Source organism: Gavia stellata, unplaced genomic scaffold (assembly GCF_030936135.1).
Source record: "Gavia stellata isolate bGavSte3 unplaced genomic scaffold, bGavSte3.hap2 HAP2_SCAFFOLD_87, whole genome shotgun sequence".
Taxonomy (NCBI): Eukaryota; Metazoa; Chordata; class Aves; order Gaviiformes; family Gaviidae; genus Gavia; species Gavia stellata.
Genome location: NW_026777117.1, coordinates 215,685 through 236,601, shown reverse-complemented (window position 1 = coordinate 236,601; position 20,917 = coordinate 215,685). Strand labels below are relative to the sequence as shown.

The 20,917-nt window shown below is 49.0% G+C and overlaps 1 pseudogene; it reads right to left on the bottom strand.

The window, feature by feature from the left end:
• LOC132321696 (hydrocephalus-inducing protein homolog) overlaps positions 1-20,917 on the bottom strand; it is a 124,538-nt pseudogene that overhangs the window by 65,485 nt on the left and 38,136 nt on the right.

Genomic DNA, 20,917 nt, shown 5'->3' with positions numbered 1-20,917 from the left:
CAGAGCCCTGTGCACCACAGCTGATAACAGTACAGCTTGTGAGAAAATGGGGGAAAAGGCAGTGGTTTTGGCAACTACCGCGTTTTACAGTAGCATTAAATAATGCACTTGTGAAGGGAGATCAGGGTCCTTGCAGAGCACGAAGGATAACACAAGGTGGGAGAGGAACCACTTCAACACTCATCCCCATTCCTTCCTTTGCAGCCCAGTGTCCCACCAGCCAGCTCACCTCTGTTCAAGAGAACTGGGAGTTTTTCTCCATGGAGGACTAAATCCAGTGCTTAAAACCTCCCGATGAGGGAGGCTCAGCTTGACCTGGTGGGTGGACATCTCAAAGGCTTTTGAAAAACAAACAGCTTGAGTTGTGGGGCTGGAGAATGAGAGATAAGGACTGAATAGGGATCCTTGAAACTAAGGCAAGGCAGAAATCAAGGAGGCAGATGACATGTCAGAAGTGGACTGCAATGGGAATTACTGCTGAGGGACAGCTGTACAGGTGCAGGCGGGGATGCTGGGGTACCCTCAGATGGGCTGCACAGGAGCCACCAGCCAGCAAGGAGGAATACAAGCATGGGGAAGAAATAAATAAAAAAGGACCAGCAATCCTCTTTCACTGAGACGGACGTGGTTTAGTGGGCATGGTGGTGTTGGGTTGATGATCTTACAGGTCTTTTCCAACCTTTGTGATTCTGTGATGAGGTCTGCACTGAGCTCAGGGCCGTGCTGGCAGAACGGGGCAGGGCGGCCACAGAGAAGGGGAGGACGTGCTGGGCACCGGGAGCCAGGGCATCATTGGGGAAAAAGGACCACTTCATCTGGTTGTGGGGAAGCCAGAAGACAACTATCCTGCTGACAGCTCTTTCCTGCCCCAGGAGCAAGGCCATTGTGGGGCAGAGGCAGTGGGCACTACCCAAGAAAAACTGTATTCTACCTGTGATAAGCACATCTTTACAAGCAAAACCTGCCCTTGGCTCAAGGAGAAAGCTGCTTATGCTATAACATCCCATGACCAATTTGGGGGAGGGACAGAGGAGAATAAATTATTTGATTGTGAAATGTTCCCTCTTGATTTCCAAGAAAAGCAGCACTTTCCCTCCAAACACAAAGCCAACATAATTGTTTCTCTACTGAGGTCAACAGACCTACTCACCACTCTTCTCTTGCAAAGTAATAACCTTGTTGTTCTTTTTTATCCATTTCCCTTACCTTACTGGTAAAATCAACTGCAGACTCCTTTTGTTTCTTTACTACCTTGATCTAATGCCTCGCCACAGCAGCCGCCCAGGAGGCTGGCTGCCGAGGAGGCACAGCCAGCCCCAAAGCTCCAGAGCACCCAGCATCAGCTTCCCTGCCTACACCACGTTATCCCGCCAGCCCATGGCTAAGACTAGCTGGGACGAGTTCGCATGCTGCTGTGCTCCTGTGAAGCGAGCTTGGTCTCTCCTGTCATCAGCTTTCTTTTTTTCCCCCCCTTCCCCCCTTTGCTCGGTGAGGATTATCTTTTCCAAAGGCACCAGCCCATGGGATGATGCCCAAGTCCTTGTGACAGTACTTGCTGCAGAGCTTCCCATCTCCCGCATCAGCACTTTTCCGGCTGCAGAAAGAAGGTACCGTAGCACTTGCTGCACAAGAGCCAGGAGGACAGCTTGTCCCAGTGCATTAGCATGAGAAATTATGTTGATGATGCTGCTACCCATTTTGTATGGCTTATTAACAGAGGATTTTAAAAACACTGCTTCTGGCTGCAGAATCACCCAGGCTGGCCCCTCTCCAAAGCCCTCCTGGCCTTGCCGGGTGTTCGGTGGGACATCCCAGACCATCTACTGCCCAAAGCTGATAGCATCACACTGTCTGCCATGGCCCAAGGGCGAATGAGCTACCTGTAGCAAGGAGTCACTTCAGCTCCTGGGTACCCGGACAGGGCAGCAGGCATCTCCACACCTTTCCTATCAAACTTTTTTCCAGCATGGGTAGCCACTTAAAGCCCCAGGGTCCTCACACAGAGATGTCAAAGGGTCACAAAAGGAACCTGCTGCTGCTGAATTTGGTGCAAACAGTGTCCTGGAAAGTTACAGAGCCACCCTGCCTCAACCATGAAGGCAAAGCTGCTTCCCAGAGGAACCCAAGACTTTGAAAGTTAAACTGGGTATTGAGACCAGAGGAGGCACGGTCATAGGTGGCCAGCAGGTTGAGGGAGGTGATTCTGCCCCTCGGCTCTGGTGAGACCCCCCTGCAGCACTGGGTCCAGCTCTGGGGTCCTCAGCACAACAAGGACATGGACCTTTTGGAGCAGGTCCAGAGGAGGTCACAAAGATCATCAGAGGGCTGGAGCACCTCTCCCATGAGGACAGGCTGGGAGAGTTGGGGTTAGTCAGACTGGAGAAGAGAAGGCTTCAGGGAGACCTTCCAGTACTTAAAGGGGCTTATAAGAAAGATGGGGACAGACTTTTTAGCAGGGCCTGTTGCGATAGGACAAGGGGCAATGGTCTTAAGCTAAAAGAGGGCAGATTCAGACTAGATAGAAGGAAGAACTTTTGTACAATGAGCATGGTGAAACACTGGCACAGGTTGCCCAGAGAGGTGGTAGATGCCCCATCCCTGGAAACATTCCAGATGAGGTTGGAGGGGGCTCTGAGCAGCCTGATCTAGTTGAAGATGTCCCTGCTCGCTGCAGAGGGATTGGACTAGATGAGCTTTAAAAGGTCCCTTCCAACCCAAACCATTCTATGAGTTCCTCTCGTGGACAATTACACTCTCCTGGCTGCTGCAATTGCAAGGTTCAAACTGGAGTCAAGGTGAAAAAGCCTTGGCTCTTAGTGTGGGGGTGCTAGGATCTGAGCCAAGACTAAGAGCTTAGACAACCCCTTTTTTCTCTGCTCCATCATAAAACAAGGTAGGGGGGAGATGATTACCCAGAGATAGCTACAGATGTGCCCACCAAGCTCCTATACTTCTTCTCACCTGATAGTCAAGGTCACAGGCTCAGGCGATCCATTCACACTGAAACTGAACTCTTCAGTGAACTGCCCCAGGATGGTGGAACTGAAGGAGATCCGGATGACCTGGAGCCCATCCGGCAAAATGGTGCCCTCCTGGGGGAGAAAGGTGAAGCAGGAGCCCAGAGCTGTAGCTGGAGGGACCAAGTTGAAGGAAGCATTGATGGCTCCTCTGTTAAACAGGACCGCCTGCAGCAGCAAGAAAGCAAAATGGAAATACATAAGGAATCTTCCTTTCTTACACAAGGCGGATTTGTTTTCCCGTTAAACAATTAACATCTGTAAAAGGCAGAAGATGCCATGTGCTGCTGCTTGCCAGAAGCCAAAGAAAATGCAACAGGACAAGTTCTGCCTTTGGTTTTTTTCATGCAATGCAGTGATAACTTCATCTAAACAGAGTAGGCTGCGTTTATTCCACTGACACAGAGCAGTCCACTTTGATTGCAGTGCTCAGCATCACCGAGTTGATTCAGACCCATCCCTAAGAGCAGCGAAGGGCAGTTGCAGCATTACTAGTGGATCATCACACAACTGCTTCTGCTCCAGATGAGCCCGGTCCTGTCAAGGGCAGAACACGTTCAGCTTCCATTGCAGCCAACAAGTTTATTGCATGTAGAAGACACCTCAGGCCAGCACTATAACCAACCAAGTGCTCCCCAACTCTGCTACAGCAGAGAATTTAGGTTTCAATTTAGGTTTCTTTTATTTTTTCTTTAATGCGATACTTTCTTTGTCTTTGCTCAGACAGACATGTCAGGAAAGGATGAGCGTGAGGTGCATAGCAGCTCCATCTATTCCAAAGAATTTCTCTTTCCTAGATATTCACAGCCACCAACTAAGATTTTACCACTATTAGAATAAACCGCAAATGTGGAGGAATGGCTTAGTAACAAGGGACACGATCTGATTCCCATGAGGAACACAGTCTCTGATGAGAGGGAAGGCTCGGAGGAAACCGTTAACTGTCCTTGAAAGCCTGTTGTGATAAGAGACAGTGGAATGGTAAACAAGAAGAAGGAGCTACATCCACAAAGAGGAGAAGTGCTCCTGTGCGTGCACAAGAGCACTGTACCAACCACACTCGCCGCCCTGGCGCGTGAACAGAGGCTGTAAGCCAATTATACAACTGTTGCGGACGCGTGTTCTTGGCATCTGTCTATATATACTCTGTAAGCTTGAATAAAGGGGAGAACGACTATACTCATATTGAGATTTCATCATTACTCCGGGTGGTTCTCCCACTCCAACACACAAATTTAGAATCAAGCTGTATTTTGTTGAACACTCGAGAGAGCTACTGCCTCTAACAAGTGACACAATCCCGCAGCGTTTGTTGAGATTCAGCTCTTTTCATGTTGGGTAAGAAACACCTGCATCTGCCTGTGAGTACCAGCATGCTGTCAGTCACCAACAAACCTACTCAAAGCAAAGCTGTAGAGTTTCTCATTGCTGCAGAGTGAAATCCTGCCATTTCCATGGACTTAGCTATCTGCTTTGAATTTCTTTTCCCTAATTTTTGTCCTTGCAAAACCTGTCAGAAAAACTGAGACAGAAGCATAGAAACATCCCTTGTTTTTCAATTTTGCAGCTGCTCTTGAAAATATGCATGTATTCAAACTCCACAATGGTAACTTGAAAACTACTCTCTCCTCTCATGTGTTTTACACCTTCTTTACAAATTGCACTTAGGGATCCTACGCTGAGCTGGGGTTTACCTCCAGTCTAGCTGCTTAGGAAAGCACTAACAGCATCATCTACTTATTCACATTTTCTCAAGTAATGAAAATAAGAAATTGATAGAGAGAGAATCAATAAAGTAGCAGCATTAAAAATGCACAGAGAGCACAAAATTTTGGTAAGAAAACACCTTAATGTGTCCTTCCCTGCCATAGTCAAGGTTTTGAAAGTGTCTGGCATGATGTATTGCCTCATTTTCTACCTCTTTCGCTTGCTCTTTTTTTTTTTGGAAGACCTGACACCATTGGGGGGAGGCAAATATATAGAAAGTGCTTTGCTTTATTTCCAGAAATGCTTTGCTCTTTATAGAGCCAGAGGTGCACCAAGTCTGAAGTGTGGTGAGGCACTGGTCGGTAAGGGGAAGCACTCCCAATTTCTTTGCTGGGGACAGCTCTGAGCCAGGAGGCTGGACAGCTTCCCTCCGACTCCCAGCAACTGGTAGGATGCACTTAACTGAAAACTCTTTGCAAGGGACTTGAGTTCAAACACAGTAACTTTGTTCCAGCTGCTTTTAAGAGCCAGAGTACAAAGGTGCTTTGCATCTAGGGCTGAAACAAAAGCCCCTGGATACTTACCTTTTTGACCCAGTGCTGCTTTCCTGTGTCAAGGGGCTTTTTTGCATGAACTCTCCCAGCTGACCTCAAATGGAGGTTGCCAAAAAGCAGGGATTAGGGCTTCCTAAACATATATACCTTTCAGACCCCATCAAAAGTGTCCAGATTGTGTGAAACCCCCGAAATTTGACTATTATGTCAAATATTCCCTGCTCACAACTGCCTGAGTTGCCAGGAATCCCCCAGGTCCACGAGGCTCAGCGTTGCCCCGGGAGCCGTGAGGATCCAGCCCAACCCCTGCGAACCCCTCCTGCTCACCTCATAGCTGTGGGCTGATCCAACAAAAACCTTCCCGATGTCCAGTTGGTCGAAGTTGAAGCGGAGCCGGGGCCCTATGCCTTCCCCCTTGATGCGCAGGGGCAGCCTGGTCTCTCGGCCTGGGGAGAGATTGCCGTTTCAGTACAGTAATTCCCTCTGTTGTCCTGGATTTTCCAGCCTGCCTCAATGCTAGTCCCTGACTCCGCGATGGATAGGACCTGCTCTAGATGCTCTAGGAGAGGATACAGGACCCTTCTCGGCCCTCAGGAGATATGCCCTTGGGCTGGTTTCTAATTGCGCACCAACCCCTTGGACTAGTTTCTAATTTAGTGAACAATTTGCACCCTGAAAAAGCGATGCTGAGTTTAAAACGTGATCTCTGAATTTTTTCCCATGCACTTAGACAAGCTCTGAAATCCATTCAGTGAAGGCACAAAGCTCACAAAACAGAACTGAAGATAAAAATACGCCATCTATACTGGAGATGACAGCACAAGAGCCAAGAAGTACGAGCCCAAGCAAGGCAATGCTCCCTGCTAAGGGCCACACGCACATCCGAGTGCTGCCTCGAGCAAGCAGAGCATCTCAGCCACTGCCTGTGCTCAACATACAGCTCCGTACCTGGGAGCGAGCCCCAGGTTTCACCTCCTGTAGCAGCGCCTAAATAACACAGGGCTTTATGATCTCCAGAGAGAAGCACTCACCTATTCCCACCACGACACCAGAGCTCAGCTTTGTAAAGACACCTTAGCTGAAGCACGCTGAGCAGTTATGGAAAACCAGCCTCCTCACTACGGAGATGAGAGAAGCCATAAATATACCGCGAATACACACATCCCTTGCTGCAAAGGTAACCGAGACCGCAAGGCTCATAGCTAAACTCTAAGATGTTCATTTTCTTCCATACCTCTGCTAAGCTGACAGAGTGCAAGGTCTTCCAGTCTGAAGGCGCTTCTGAACCACCGGAGCAGCCCAAAGTGCCTGAATCCTAGCTGGAATTTCAGTTTGGGTCTCCCTGCCTTCCCATTCTACTCTACATCGAAAGCGAGTAGCACAAGGAGGAAGAGAGCACCCCAAAAGTTGTATACAACCTTCACCGTAGCTTTTGTGCAAAAATATTCCTCTTTCTTTCAAGTTCCCCTTGCGCAATGCTCACTGCTTAGTAAAGAGTAGGGATTGAAGGTTGCTTTTAGAAAAAAGTCTTCTGCAGAGCTATTTGAGAATGTCCAAAATGACTTCTGATTGGAAAGAGCAGCCCAGGTGTGGCAACACAGCGACTAGATCACAACTTGAAAAAATCCTTCTGGAACAGCCTTTTCAATGATTACTGACTTTTTGATCTCGCAACCGTGGGATGAGGATGTTTGATAATGTCCAAAGCCAGAAAGGAAGAGCTAGGGAGCTTTTGTTCAATTCAGCATTTTTGAAGTGGATCCAGCCAAAGCCCAGCTGACAGCAACGATGAGAGTTATGTTCCACAGCTCAGGCGTTAACAGAGGGCTCTGTATTTCTATTTCTCAGACACCATAAAAGAGGCAGTATTGGGTGCTCACTGTCAAAAGAATTCTCCATCTTGTATCACGTGTGGCTTCATTTTAAAAACTCTAGGTCTAAGCCATGAAAGCTCTTGGGAAACAGCAAAGATTGCCAAGTGACAAGCTTGGGTCCATGACCTTGCTGAGACACACGTCCCATGGCCACTGTGATGGAAAAATCAGTGGCAGTTCTTCCCCTTCTGCAGTGGGTCCTCATCCTCTCCTGAAGGTCCAGGGAAACCATCCTTTCTTCCACCCCTATGTTGAACTTGAAACTCTAGGAAATCCCTGAAATTTTGCTCTTCCTCCTTCCAGGTGAACCTCAGAGTGGGCTTTTCCCAAAGGAGGAGCAGCAAACTAAACTACAGGCAGCATTCAGGAGAGCTGAGAGGAAGAAAGACAAGAGTACATCCTCCTCTTTGCTAGGAGCTGGGGCTTTCAGGAGCATCCAGCCTTTGCCCAAGGCCTGGGTACAGCTGGCCTGTGGCCCTGTGATGCTCCCACCTTAACGTGTCCCAGAGCATGCAGACCAAGGGCATGGAGAAGCTACAGCCTCCTCATCCTCAATCCCAAATCCACACCTGATACGAGAATTTGGATCTCAGGAGGAAGAATACCTTGGCACGTCATGCAGGGTGTACAATTTGGCACTGCTGCCTTGCTTTCAAATCAAGAGGGGCGTAGGTGGCCCAACAGCACAGCACTTGGTTGCCAAAGTCCTTAACTTCTGCTGCTTTCTGACACTCAGTTTCTTATTCACAGAACGTCCCCGTGTTTTGTGACTGTTTTTGAATGTGATTCTCATCTGACCACGTCAATAAACAGTTTCACATGATGCAGGACAGATCTCTCACAAGGTAAGGGACTGATTGTCATTTGGGATTTTGCTTCTCCCTGCAAGAGTGGCTCAGAAAGGGGTTTTGTAAGGTGCAACCTAATACAGTTCTGTGTGCAGACAAACCTAAAAATGAATTTTAGGTGTCTCAGCCCCCCACCATATGCTTCCTTCCAGCACTCACGAGCTCCAGCTTTATTTGCATGAATAACTAAGAAAGTTCATTTTGAGCTTAAATATTTGCCAAGAGCAAATTTCAAACCACTTCTTAACTGCCAGCTTTGCAAGTTGCCCAGTGCTGATTAATTCTGTAAATCCCCTGATCCAGAAGTATCTGCTAAGCAATTTATGGAGGCACCTGCAAAAAAGTGGAGGCCAGCAAAGCCCCCTTCCAGTGGGGCGTGAGATCCAGCTGCACAATTCACAGCGCTGCACTGGGGCAAAGCTTCCAAATATTCCCCGCGGGGGGCAGGTATGCCATCTGCACATCACGCTCCAAAGGGATGTGTGACTGGCACACCGATGTACGAGGAAGGCAGTCATGCTTCTCAGAGAAACCAAGAAGCAAGATTAATTGACTCCCTAGTTAAAGATCGTTGTTTTCCTCTTTAAAGCCTTTTCGCACCCAGGAACCTTGACTCTGGCACAGCTTCCATCCTGACGACACAGTGGAGCAGCTCTGTTTTGTCAGGGATGGGGGGGTAGGTGCATCATTTAAATGACCTCCTCAACATCCTTTTCCAAGGAGCCAGTGAAAGAGTTAAGCTCTCCGGAGTGCCCATCAGGGTCTTTCAAAAGCAGGCTCCTCTTTCTAAACATAGATAATTTGCCCAGCTCCATTTCCTGTAACTCCCAGACCAGCTCAAGGCTTGCATGCAAGTAGTTTTCCCATTTCTCCGCAACGAAAAATCTCTCTTGGCACAACCCCTGGAGATCCCTGCAGCAAAGTGATAGACAGCCCCCCATCACCACAGCAAGAATCCCAGAGCCAGGAGCACAGCACTGAGCAAGGAATCCCTTGGGAGCAACTTCCTAAATCAATCCTTGCCTTCCACAGCTCTCACAACTGTAGCTGGTGGGCAGAAAGACAGTTTGTTAGCACAAGCCCTCTGTAATGACTGTAGGTGGCATTTGCCAAGTAAACCCTGCGCAATTACTGTATAAATAAAAAGCTGTTTCATGACATTTGTGTCTGTCAGCTTGGAGCGGTAAGGAAAGCAACAAAGCAGCTGGGTTAGTGATTTCAGCACCCTCCAAAACAAGAGCCTGGGTGCTGGAGGGCCACGGGTCTCGCACCTCTTCCCCGGGGAAAACCATCATGTTCCCTGGAGGGAAATCTGACAGTGATGTCCCACTCAAAAAACACCTTAAGCAGCACCATGCAGAGACGCAGAGGAAGGACAAGGTAACCCAAACCACGCAGCCTGCTGCAAGCATTCCCTGCCCCGTGCTAGCACAGCAAAGGGATCACCTCTGAAGGGCAAAGATGGTATAAGTCGGGTGGGTCAACAATAACTGCTCCCAGAAGAAGACCTGACAGCACTTCTGTAAGACAGGATGAGAAGAAAGCTTTTCTAGCAGACTGCTTGGACTCCAATTTCCAGGAAAGGCGTTTGCCCTGCTGAGTACAGAAAGGCCTGTGCAATGGTACCCGTATGCACCATAGACTCTGAGCCACGAGGTGACAATTCCCACGCAGGGAGAGAAGCGTGGACTAGCCAGAAGTAGTCCTTTCGCAGACACCCCGCGCTCAGCAGGGCTCAGTCACCTGAGGTCTGGCAGCATCTGAGGAGCAGGAGGTGATCCAGGGTCTGGGAGCACATTTGTAACTCAGCTCCTGCTGCCTCAGGAGTCTGATGATGCATCCGTGTAATAAAGACTCATCTGGGAAGCAAATGGTCTATAGGGGCTTAGTGCTCATCCACAAAAGCTGTTCTGCTGTGTCCTTCTTTGGCATTCTCAGGCACCTCACAGCAGAGGAAACACTGGCAAACCCACGGCATGAAAGCTTATCCCTTCACTGCTTTGGTTGTCTGGGATCAGTGATCCAAGCTCATAGCCAGACATCCCGAGGGCTGGCCGCGGATAGGAGACCACCTGGAAACCGCAGGGACAGCGGGCATGTGCCAGCACTGCCCTGCTGACCACCCACCCTTCCCAGCAACTACACGAGAACCGAGGGGGCTGGAAGACTATTTGTGCCTCGCCTTCACCATGGGTAACAGAAGCAGGAGAAAGGAGCTGTACCTGAGATGTCACAGTAGACCGTCTGTTGATAGACTCTGGCTTCTCGGGGTTTAAAGACCACCTTGATTTCAGCCGAAGAATTTGGCCAGACATCTCTCTCCTAAAACAGAAGCAGACAGCAAACCATTTATCTTCCAACGTTACATGTCTTGTTTTCAAGCCCAGCCCTGTAGCCTATACTTAGAGTATCAGTGAAGAGCAAGGAGCAAGCAACACTTGTCAACAAAATTTATAAGAGAGTTTGGAAGCAGCTGCAAAAAACTAAGCCCCTTACCTTTACTGGCACCCGGTAGAGGCATTTTGTTAAATTAGAGCTACAACAAAGCAACCAAACTGGCAATCAAACTCCAGCGAATCAAGCAGGATTTCTTCAAAGGTGCTAGCCAGTCTACGGAAAAAGGACCTCTCTCCTGCAGACCTTCCCGTATATCCCTGTATCACTATGGCTACGTGAACGCTTCTGCTCAGATCAGAAGAGATTTAGCAAATCAAATGGATTTTTCCATTCTTAGTTATGAAGGTTCGGCCTCTTCTCCCCTTCACCCGTACATGTATTTTAGTATATAACATACTCCGGAGAGTTGGGGCGCTCAGCACCTAGCAGAACAAGCCCTCCCGCCTGGGGATCAATGAAGAACAGACTCCTTGCCGATGGCTGCTTCTGCCCCATGCCGTGAGCAGTCAGCCAGCACGTAGGTTACAAAAGATCTGAGAATGAAGTTGAGAGTTGGATGTGACCTCTTTACCTCTGCAAGGTGCACGCGCTCCTGGTTCCCTGAACACAGGTTCCAACAATAAGAGATGGGATTTGCTTATAGCTCCACACCTCTTTCAACCAAAAATCAAACAGTTCTTTTCCTTGTCATGCTCAGAGACTGAAGTCTGGGCCATGCCACCAGGGCTTCTGCAAGGGTCTGCTGCTTCCTTGGGGTCTTCTTGCTCTGCTTCTCCCCCAAGGAGTCCTGGCACTGGCGCCCAGTCCCAGGGAGCCCTGTCGCTCATTTTTGGAGGCATCCCTGGTTTGTAAAGGCTCTCACTCACTTCTTGCAACTGCTTTAAACAAAGGCACCACTTACATCCCCTCAACTCCTACCATTACAAGCGTCTCTTCGTGCATTTGTTGACATAAATATAAGCACATCTGACAGCTGTAATAATACTCTACAAGGAATGAAAAATTTAGTTATAGAAGGAGACAAAAAGAACAGAGTTCTTTTTCTGTCAGTAAAGTGCGGCTTTGATTCGGCTTGCTGCTGGGGATCCTCAATAATTTGTCCAGAAGAGTCGTGAACTGACTGGAGCCTCCGGCACTCCTGTGGCATAAATATTAAATAACTATAATACTTCTCATCGACTTAGCACTTATAGCTCAAAGGACAGTCCCCACAAAAATTAAAGGGCTGTGACATGGTGAGTTATTGGGCTGCAGCTGCAAATAATTCCCTAATGCACAGCCTGCTCGGAGTCAACAGAACAGAGGGAAGAACAGGCAGAGAAAACAGTTGCAAACACCAACCACCCATCACCAGCACAATAATAAGAAAAAGGAAGTCTGAAAGCATAAAGTCGCTTGGATTCCTCTCAAAACCTAGAGCAACCACATTTGCCAGACCAAACGTACTTCGTGTTTCTACCCGGCAAGCGACTGGATGAAGATGAAGCCTTCTTATATGACGACACGCTTGCTTGAGGAAGCAAGCTGGGGACATCAGCCTGCAACCCACATTCAGCGTGCCAGGTATCAGAGCCTTTGGGTCCCATAGGGATGCTGCATGGACTGAGCATCCACAGAATTATCTCAGATTTGCAGGAATAAAAGCATTCCGGGTGCTCCAAACAACAGAAGCTCTGCTACGCCTGGAGCTTGCCTAAGCTGAAGCACTGAGGAAAACCACTCGCATGATAGATTTCCCTGGCTTGGCTAATTAGAATTGAGTAACTCAGCAGTGCTCACCACTCAGCAGCTCGCTGTGTGTTCAACAGACTGAATTCAGTGGTCTCACCCTGGGCAGAGCATCCCTGGGGAGGGGGGGGGATGCACTAGGCAGCTGCTGGCATTTGCTTCAAGCCCAGCGCTTGTAGCTGAACACAGATCTCAGCTCACCGGCGTTCTGCGCTTCTCCTTAAAGGGTGCTGCATGGGCTGAGCTGCCCAGTGGCACTGTTTGATCCTCCAGCTGCTGTGATCCTCTGCCCAGAGAGCTGCAGAGAGCCCTCGTTCCCGCACGGCAAACAGTGCCTTGCCAGCACCATCAGCTACGCAAACACTCGCTGCTGCTACACTGAGAGTGGTGGTGATCATAGAGGTCTTCATCTTATAGAGGGGCATAAAGCAGGGGAGGAGAGCACATCCTGAGCCTTAAAACCAAAACAGAGGCATGCACTAAAAGAGGACTTCAGCAAGGAGTGGGAGTGAAGAGAGCCCAATTCCAGAATGACCACCCAGATCACGCCAAGGGAGTCTCCATTTGCTCCACAGAGCCCCACGGGCCAGACAGCAAAGCCGGGAGAAGGTATTTGAATGAGACAGGACAGAACCAGAGAGGCTGAGGGTGAAAACTGATGCCAGGATTTGACTGGAGATCTGCAATCAGGCTTACGAGGGCTGTGCACAGCCAGACTACCAGGGGCACGCAGCTTAGAGTTTGCGCTGGCTGTCAGACGGACGATGCCTACCATAAACCAAGCATCCCATTTGCTGGGACGGCGTTACTGCTTTCAAGACTTTGGGACCTATCTGAAAAAGCAGAGTGAGATTTATACCATGTCACCATTTAGTGCGATACTGGCTGCTCTAAAGCAGGAGTTCATACGAACAAGAACAAGGTTTCACAGAGCCACGTCATTCCTGGGAAACTCGGACAGCATCCTTCCCTCCACCGAGGCCAGGAAACAAACTTCTCTGAGCCTAACGCAGCAGTATCAGTCTTTCACATCAAGTATCTGACAAAGTACTGTTTTGCTGCTGGCTTCTGCTGGATCACAAGCTGATGGTACTCACTGGTCTATTTTATGCGCCGCAATCAGATATCTTAGCCCTGCGGACACTTCGGGCCAGTTTGGTTATTACTCAGAGGTTGACAGAGGCAATACATCTCCCATTAATACAATTCACAAGCAAAAATGAAGCTAAGCAGGAAAGGAAGAGAATTCAAAAGAACCATTGGCCTGATGAATATGTATTTGCTAACAACGTGCACTTTTCTAGCTGAGCGAGTTTAGCTGACTTTGGGATTCGATGAATTCCAATGCTGGCACATCCGTGACAGAAATATAATCAACACGGTGATCTTACCCCATTGTTTTGGAGCACAGTAACAGCAATATATCACGGAGGCAGCGATAGGAACAGAGTTGACAGGGCGGGGGACGTAGGAAGGCGGTGCAGAGCCAGAAGGCAGGGACAGGAGTGGGAGATGGTTCAGAAACAGCCTGTGCTCGATGCTCATGACAGCTCTGCCTTGCTACGAGCTGCACCCACATCACCTGTCCGGCTCTGGTCACTGCCAGTTGAGCTTTGGGTGAACAGGACTAGGATGGCAAACTTACCTGTTCCCCCACTAAGCTCTGGCAGTCAGACAGACAGATACTCTGCGTGCCTGAGCCCCTAACGTGACTTGCACGGCAACAATCCCGACTGCAGCAGTGAATATGCACAGGGAGACATTGTGACTAGAGCAGGGAGAAGGGAATAGAAAGAGAACTTCATACAAAAATTCAGTAAATCCCACTCCCCCATTTTACAGCACACCAAAACGGAGGCACAGCAAGGCTTTCACTCACCACAGAGTCCACCCAGGCTACTGCGGGACTTCCAATGCTCCTCTCAGGGCAGCAAAACCTTCCAGGAGCTCCCCTGGCAGGGCAGCACCATTAGCCCCAGGCGCTCCGCGGAGGTTCCAACATACAGAAGGAATAAGGGCTGAATCCTCAAGGCCTGAATGCCATCAAGTGTTCAGGAGAGATGTGGGAGTATTCACACTATATAAACTTTCTATCTCTAACTTGGATCATCTACAGGGAGCCTCGGGCTACAAAGCCTACATCCCCTTGAGTGCAGAAGCTGAACTGCCCGGGTTCTCCACCACCCCGGGACACCTGAGGTTTGTGTCAAGGGCAGGCAACGGGGATACCCCTCCTCCCCAGAGTAACATAAAAACCTTTGATAGTCCTCATACCACTCTGGTGGTGTACTAGCCCCAGGAGTGCACGACTACACGCTATTTCATAGTCCAGAGAGCAGCCTCTGCACATGCCCTGGGCTCTCTGCAGGCACTGAGCTCCATACCAAGGGCTGCCCCTCAGAGGAATCCCTTCGGGTCTTCGCGGCTTTGGATTAACCTGGTTTGGGACAACAACACCCACACTTAGCCTGTTCTCGGGGGGCACTGCCTCTTGCCACGAAACCGCCTTGTGCAATATCAAGTCCGCTTCAATAGCCTTTCTCTCTCTTTCCACCATAGGACCCATCCCCATTCAACTCTTGTCCCCACCTAACCCCCATCCCCCTGCCCCCCGTAGCACACACATCTGTAACAGGCACCAGGTAGCCGGACGCTGGCAGAGCCAGCAGCAATACCCTGCCTCCCGCTGCGTGCCAGGCCTTGCACCCAGCAGGATATCTCAGATCAGCTCCTGGGGAGAAAACCATGCCTGCCTTCATCTTTGCAGAAGGTATTTGGAAACCAGCTCGCAGACGAAGGCTGGCAGGGAGCTGGCTACCCCAGCCAGGACTCGCTGTCCAAGGCTCCCTCTGCTTATGGACAAGTGGGCACAGAGGGCAGGAGGGTGATATCGGGGCTTTGCAATCTGCTCCGGCTGCCTGCTGGTTTCCATGTGGGATATGAGACACTGGTCGTGACACAAAGCCCTAGTTGTCCTGGCCTCCTCCCATTCCTGCATCACCGTTGCTGTCGGAAGGGGAACCAGAGCTGGGTCAGTGCTGGCAGGGCATATATCCGACTCTGGAATTTGATCCTGGCTCAAGATAGCCCAAAGTGAACATCAAAATGGGGAACTGCCACTGCACCAAAAACCACAGCTTCAGCAAGAACCTGGGAGAACACTGCAAGTGCACATCTCCAAACAGCGAGGGAGTGGAAGTGAGTCCCTGCAGGCGTTACTCGGAGTGCCCGAGATCCTGGTGGGATGATTTGCTCAATACCGCCAAGACCACAGTGATGGCTGCAATGCTGCCAGGATCTCTCTGTACACTGTATAATTAACCAGTGCGGGAGGGAGTCTAGAGCTTTGTGCCGATGTCATGTCTTCTTTTACAACCTAAACAGACAAACCCCCCTTGCCGGGGAAGATACCTTGCCACGCTCCAGGAAGCCATTCAGTGATGCACCAAGATCCTGACAAGGGACAGATCTCCATACATCTGAGGGGCTGCTGGATCCCAAAGCACAGTCACATGAGACGCCTCTAAGGCACCAGGAGGAAACAAACCTTCGGACTAGCAATAAAGCCCAGCCTTCTGTATGCATCAGCACAGCTCTCTGGAACGATCCTAATGCCGCATCATTACTGGAGCCTTGTGCTCATATCCCCACTCCCAAGCAAACATGCACCAGCAGTTAATAGATCCAGTCTCTTGGGCTCCTGATATGAAATCGCCATTCGGCAGGATCCAATGTATTTGGGTGGAAACTTTTGGCAGTATGTCCACAGATAGCTTCCCTCTCCTGTCAGTGAAGCTATAAGCCAGATCGTTTGACTCCAAAGGTGGAGAGCAAGACGAAATAATCAGTTACACTTTCTTCTACTATACCATAGCTAAAACAAAGTCTTTCAAGACATAACTATTCTGGGAAATTTCTGTCATTTCTCCCTTCATTACTGCTGTATGTTAGACTATCAAACTAGAAAAATACTCTGAGTTATTTCTCCTAGGAAATTAAAATAGGCTGTTGAAGAGGTTCCTCACATTCCTGCTATCCCACAGGGAAGAAAAGAGCTGCTGGTTAAAAGGATATGCTTCATTACCCACCCTTGCAGGCTGCCGCTACATGCGTAAGAGCCTCGGGACGCCTCAGGAGCCAGCGGTCTGCCTGGGCTAGCGTGTTCTCTATAGGATGGCAGTTGAGTCAGAGCACGAAAAACTACCATGGATGCTAACCAGGACAGAAATAAAACATATAGTGCTGGGAACAGGCTATTGCAATGCTTCTGGCTTCATGTCAGTCTCAGACAGGCTGCAACTGGAAGGTGGCAGAAAATACAGACAGTGGCTGTATGGTGATACAGCACAAAAACTCCAGCTGTCGTACCCTGGCTTTGCTACAGCGTAAAGCAACATCATACAGGAGGGGATAACACACCATGACTCACAGCTCCAGAAGTGATCTCTATGCAAGAGCCCAACCTTAAACTTGCAGAGCCTATTTTCCCCCCCTCAGGCCCTAAATAATGAGAATCCGCTAGATACCCACCAGCCTGAATAAGAAAAAGCCTGTCTTGAACAGCTGGTGACGACCAGCTGTTGGCCAAATCCCCTACTTTCTTTTGCAGAGGGGGAAGGCGAGCCACGGAATGAAAATCGCTGCTCAAAGCGGACAGAAAACCAAAGACAGAGCTGGCAAGAGAAGTACTGACATGCCACCCAAAGCGCACCCTGCTAGTTCAGGGCATTTAGGAGAAAGGCAGCGCCGAAGCAAACATCTGCCTCTTCCCATAAATAACTGAACCCCTGGAGATAGTGCCTTCTGCCAAAAACTGAAGTGGTCTGTAGTAACCTTTCATTTGGATGGGCACCAGCTTGGTTCCCCCAGCTGAGGTGGAGATTTGCAGGAACAAACAACACAGTTACCTCCCAGACCAGCCTCTGGATCAACAACACGAGCAGCTTCTTAACCTGGACATCTCAAAGACCACCTCCATCAGCTCAGAGCTAACCCATGGCACTGAGGAGTCACTACCAAGCAGTGACAGGACAGGTAGGACTTGTCAAGGTCAGCGCAATGGTAACAAATCCTTGCCCTCCTTTTCCTCTGGTTTCCATTTCCAAGGAGTCAGCACCCATGGGTCTGCAGTGTGTCTTACAGCTAAGCTGTGCTGCGGAGGGTGCAGCAAAAAGCAAGGACCTTCTCCTTTGGCAGCCACCTGGGCTTCTATCACAGCTGCTTCTGCTGACATAGCACGTGTATTTGCAAAAATAAATTAAACCAAATTTGAGATGCACTCAGAAAGTCAGAGTTGCATAACAGCTTGTTTCCCACAGGCTTGGACGGCTGCTCAAAATGTTCATGGTCACGTGGTAATTCCAAAATCACTGCCTCCTCTTTTTTGTTATTATTTTCACCAGCAAATTAACCCTATACAGACTGAAGTCACCTGCTGCAGCTTCTACAGATAGCAACACCTGAAAAAAACAGCAGCTAATGGTGCACTTACACAGCAAAGCTTCTGCACAAGCCCTGCAAAGCCACCCTGCCCAGAAAGCATTTCCCAGACCGCTGTCCCTCCATCAGCTTCCTAACCTCTGGAAGCAAATGCTTCCTCCAGTGTGGAATAATTGCTGGAGGTAATTTAGGAATTAAATTTATATTAAAGGTACAGCACTGAAGAAATCTTCAGGGTGGAGTGTGGCGAATATGCAAGGAATCCATCCCACAGAAGTTCCCTAGGCAACCTTAGATGTTGGCAACACCAGGGGAGCTTGGTGCGCTGACTCTAAGAGAAACGGAGGGTGGAGCGGAGTGAAGACACCGCGGCCAGGCTCTGTGATAAGATGGGAACTGGAAGTTACTATGGAACTGACAAGCTGCATATTTACTACCCTGAGCTGCATATTTACCACCCTGAGCCAACAGTCTGTCATTTTTTGACAAAATACTATCCTTTGGGTGAACTTTGCTCATTATAATCTCATTATAATACCAGAAAACACACCTCCATCCCAAAACTACCCACCTCCAAGGTGCGACCACCCCTCACTGAGCTTGCGCTCTGAATTTTTCTTAGTCTATACCTTTAAAAGTAAACGAGAAACTTTTACACCAATTACAATAGCGGTATGACTAGAGTCACTCAAGCTCCACCTGTAAGGACAAATAATATAAAATGGCTTAAGAGAGGAAGGATGCCAGGGAAGATACCATCGTAGACCACCTTTGACACCTGGGATCAGTCGATGGGCTGAGCCTCTCTTCCCCCCCACAGGGATGCCTTTGGGTAAGATTCGAACACTTGGTTATACCGAGTGCTTCCCCGGGAAACTTAGAAATCTCTATAGAGTTGTTTTATAACTTAACGCATTTGTAGCCAGGCTATATTACTCACATTCTTGGTATTTGCACATGCTTTGCAAGCAGTAATTTTATCACCGGCAATCCAAAGGAACTTGTGTATCTGTTGCTTCAATAAACTGCACTGTTCACTAATCTAGCCGTGAGAGTTCTCATTGAACACCACCAAATCCCTTAAGCGTGGCTGTGCTAGTTCACGGAACATGACTAGACTGAAAGTGTGCAGTGTTACGAGTGTATCCGTTATCGTGAGAGTTCAATACACTGAACGCAACTGGACTTGTAACACAGAAAAATTGGGCATCACTCAGAATCTAAGCCTAGCCGCCCCCAGCCCCTCTGATATCTGAGGACAAGCTGGAACGCAAGGGGGTTTATTTTCTGCCAAATTGCCTTGCCCTTTAACGTGACATCCAGTCACTTGTTACAAGGGTTTGATTATTTTCATAGGGTGCTCTGCAACACCATAGGTGATAGGTGGGAAGAAGAGAGCAGCCACTTTGGGCCAGAAGGTCTGTGAGGCAGCAAGGTCCCAGCTTTGGGGCGGCTCTCCAGCACGTTTACACGGCAGTGCAGGAAGGGTGTCTGTCCAAGATAAATGTTACAGGGCTGTCACTGGAGAGAAGGTTGTGGAAGTCAGTGGCGGTGGATTTGTACATTCTACATTTGATAAAAAGGAGAAAATACATGCTATCTTTTGAGGTAAAGACACCCAAATGTCAGGCGGGAGAGAGAAGACAGACATGAGCAAAACTCCGAGCGTGAAACTGATTGTTCCATAAATAATGGAATTAATGGAAATCAAAAGGTTGATAATGCTGGCCAAGACAGAAGGGGAGAGACCCATGTAGTAGCCCACTTATATTCAGCCCTGGAGCAAACTGTGTAACATCACCATAGCCATTTAGGAGATGTTTCCACTCAAGACTTGAGGCCAGGCTACACTTCATGTCCGTACATCATTACATGGAGTACCAGCACGCAGTACTGTGGGCAGCCAGACTTCGGGACCTCACCTTAACATATGTAATGCGTCAAGGGTGGGTCCGGAGACAGTTCTGGAGACATACGCCAACTGTAACGAAGCAGGAGCCCTGGGACACGCTCCAAAACCAGCTCTAATACACTGCATGATGCCCTTCATGCTCAGCTGATCAGCTCCCACCTTCCACAATACTCCTACAGCTCTCACTCTATCTCTTGGTCACACCATGCTGCTGCCAGCTACAGTAGTGCAGCTGTGCTGACATTGCTGGCTCTACAGCCTTAGATGGGCTCTAGGAATAACCAAGAAGAGAACACAATCCCCTTCCTTGAAAAAACCCAAGAAATTATTTTCACCTATTTTAAAAAAAGAAGAGGTTGGGCTTATTCTAGCGTTTACTCCACAATGAGAAGGGATTTTGCACTGCTCAGGCAGCAAGCATTCTTCGTCTCAGACCATGCAAATACTCAGAATCAGAGCTCTGGTTAATTGAAGGACATGGGGTTTTGCTTGCATAAACAGAAAAGGAAAGAATGTTCTGTACTTATGTACAATACAACTCAAAAAGCCCATTTAAACCTGCCAGTCTTGTGTCCAGGCTCACAGATGACCCTGGATGGGAGATTCTGATGTGGTGTAAGTCCAGGTTATACGAAGGGATTGGTATTTCCATGACTAAACTTGGGCTGAATTTGGCCTCCTTTCCACAGAGGACCATTTCATTCTTCAGGTCAATATGTGAACTGACAGTGCTCTAATACCCTTTGTTACTCCCCATACAGTATGCGTAAAGGTGTGCCCTTACGTATAATAATCGATACCTCTGAACACTAAGAGCACTTATTTATAGCCCTTGCAGTAGCTCAGCTTTAGGCAGGCTCTTGCTGCCTGTCAGGAGCCCGCAGTTCAGAAGTGGTTTTTGTAACAAGCTCTCCCAGCCTCGCTAGAAACCTGACGTTTTCTCTTGGCACATCAAGGCAGCTGATGCAGGGATCTGCCAAGTGACCTCATTCAGGGAGGAGGAAGAGGAGGAGGAGGGGAGGTTCTCAGCTACAGCTTACGGCTGGCTCAACGGTGAAGATATTATCGGAGAAAAGCATGGAGTCTCCTTGCACCTTTGCCCTCTGGTTCCAGAAGGTGTGGGAGAGAAGGGAAAGGCGTTCTCAGAGAGCGGGGTCCACCATGCACTCCTTGAGGATGCAATCCGTCTTGTCCTCTTCCTGCCTCTGCAGCCTGCGACACAGCCTGCGGCCACGGGGAGAGACAAACCAAACAGATAATTCAATAAGCAACATATTTGCAGACACTGCTGGGTAAGTGCAGGGGCAGCAATGCACTCGGGGAGGAACAGCAGCAGCTCAGCAAGGGGCTGACCCCGAGCCACGGGGCCCCAAATGGATCAGATGATCACTTGTTGCTTGCTGGCGTGGCAGGTAGTTTTACTCCACACTCACAAGTTAAG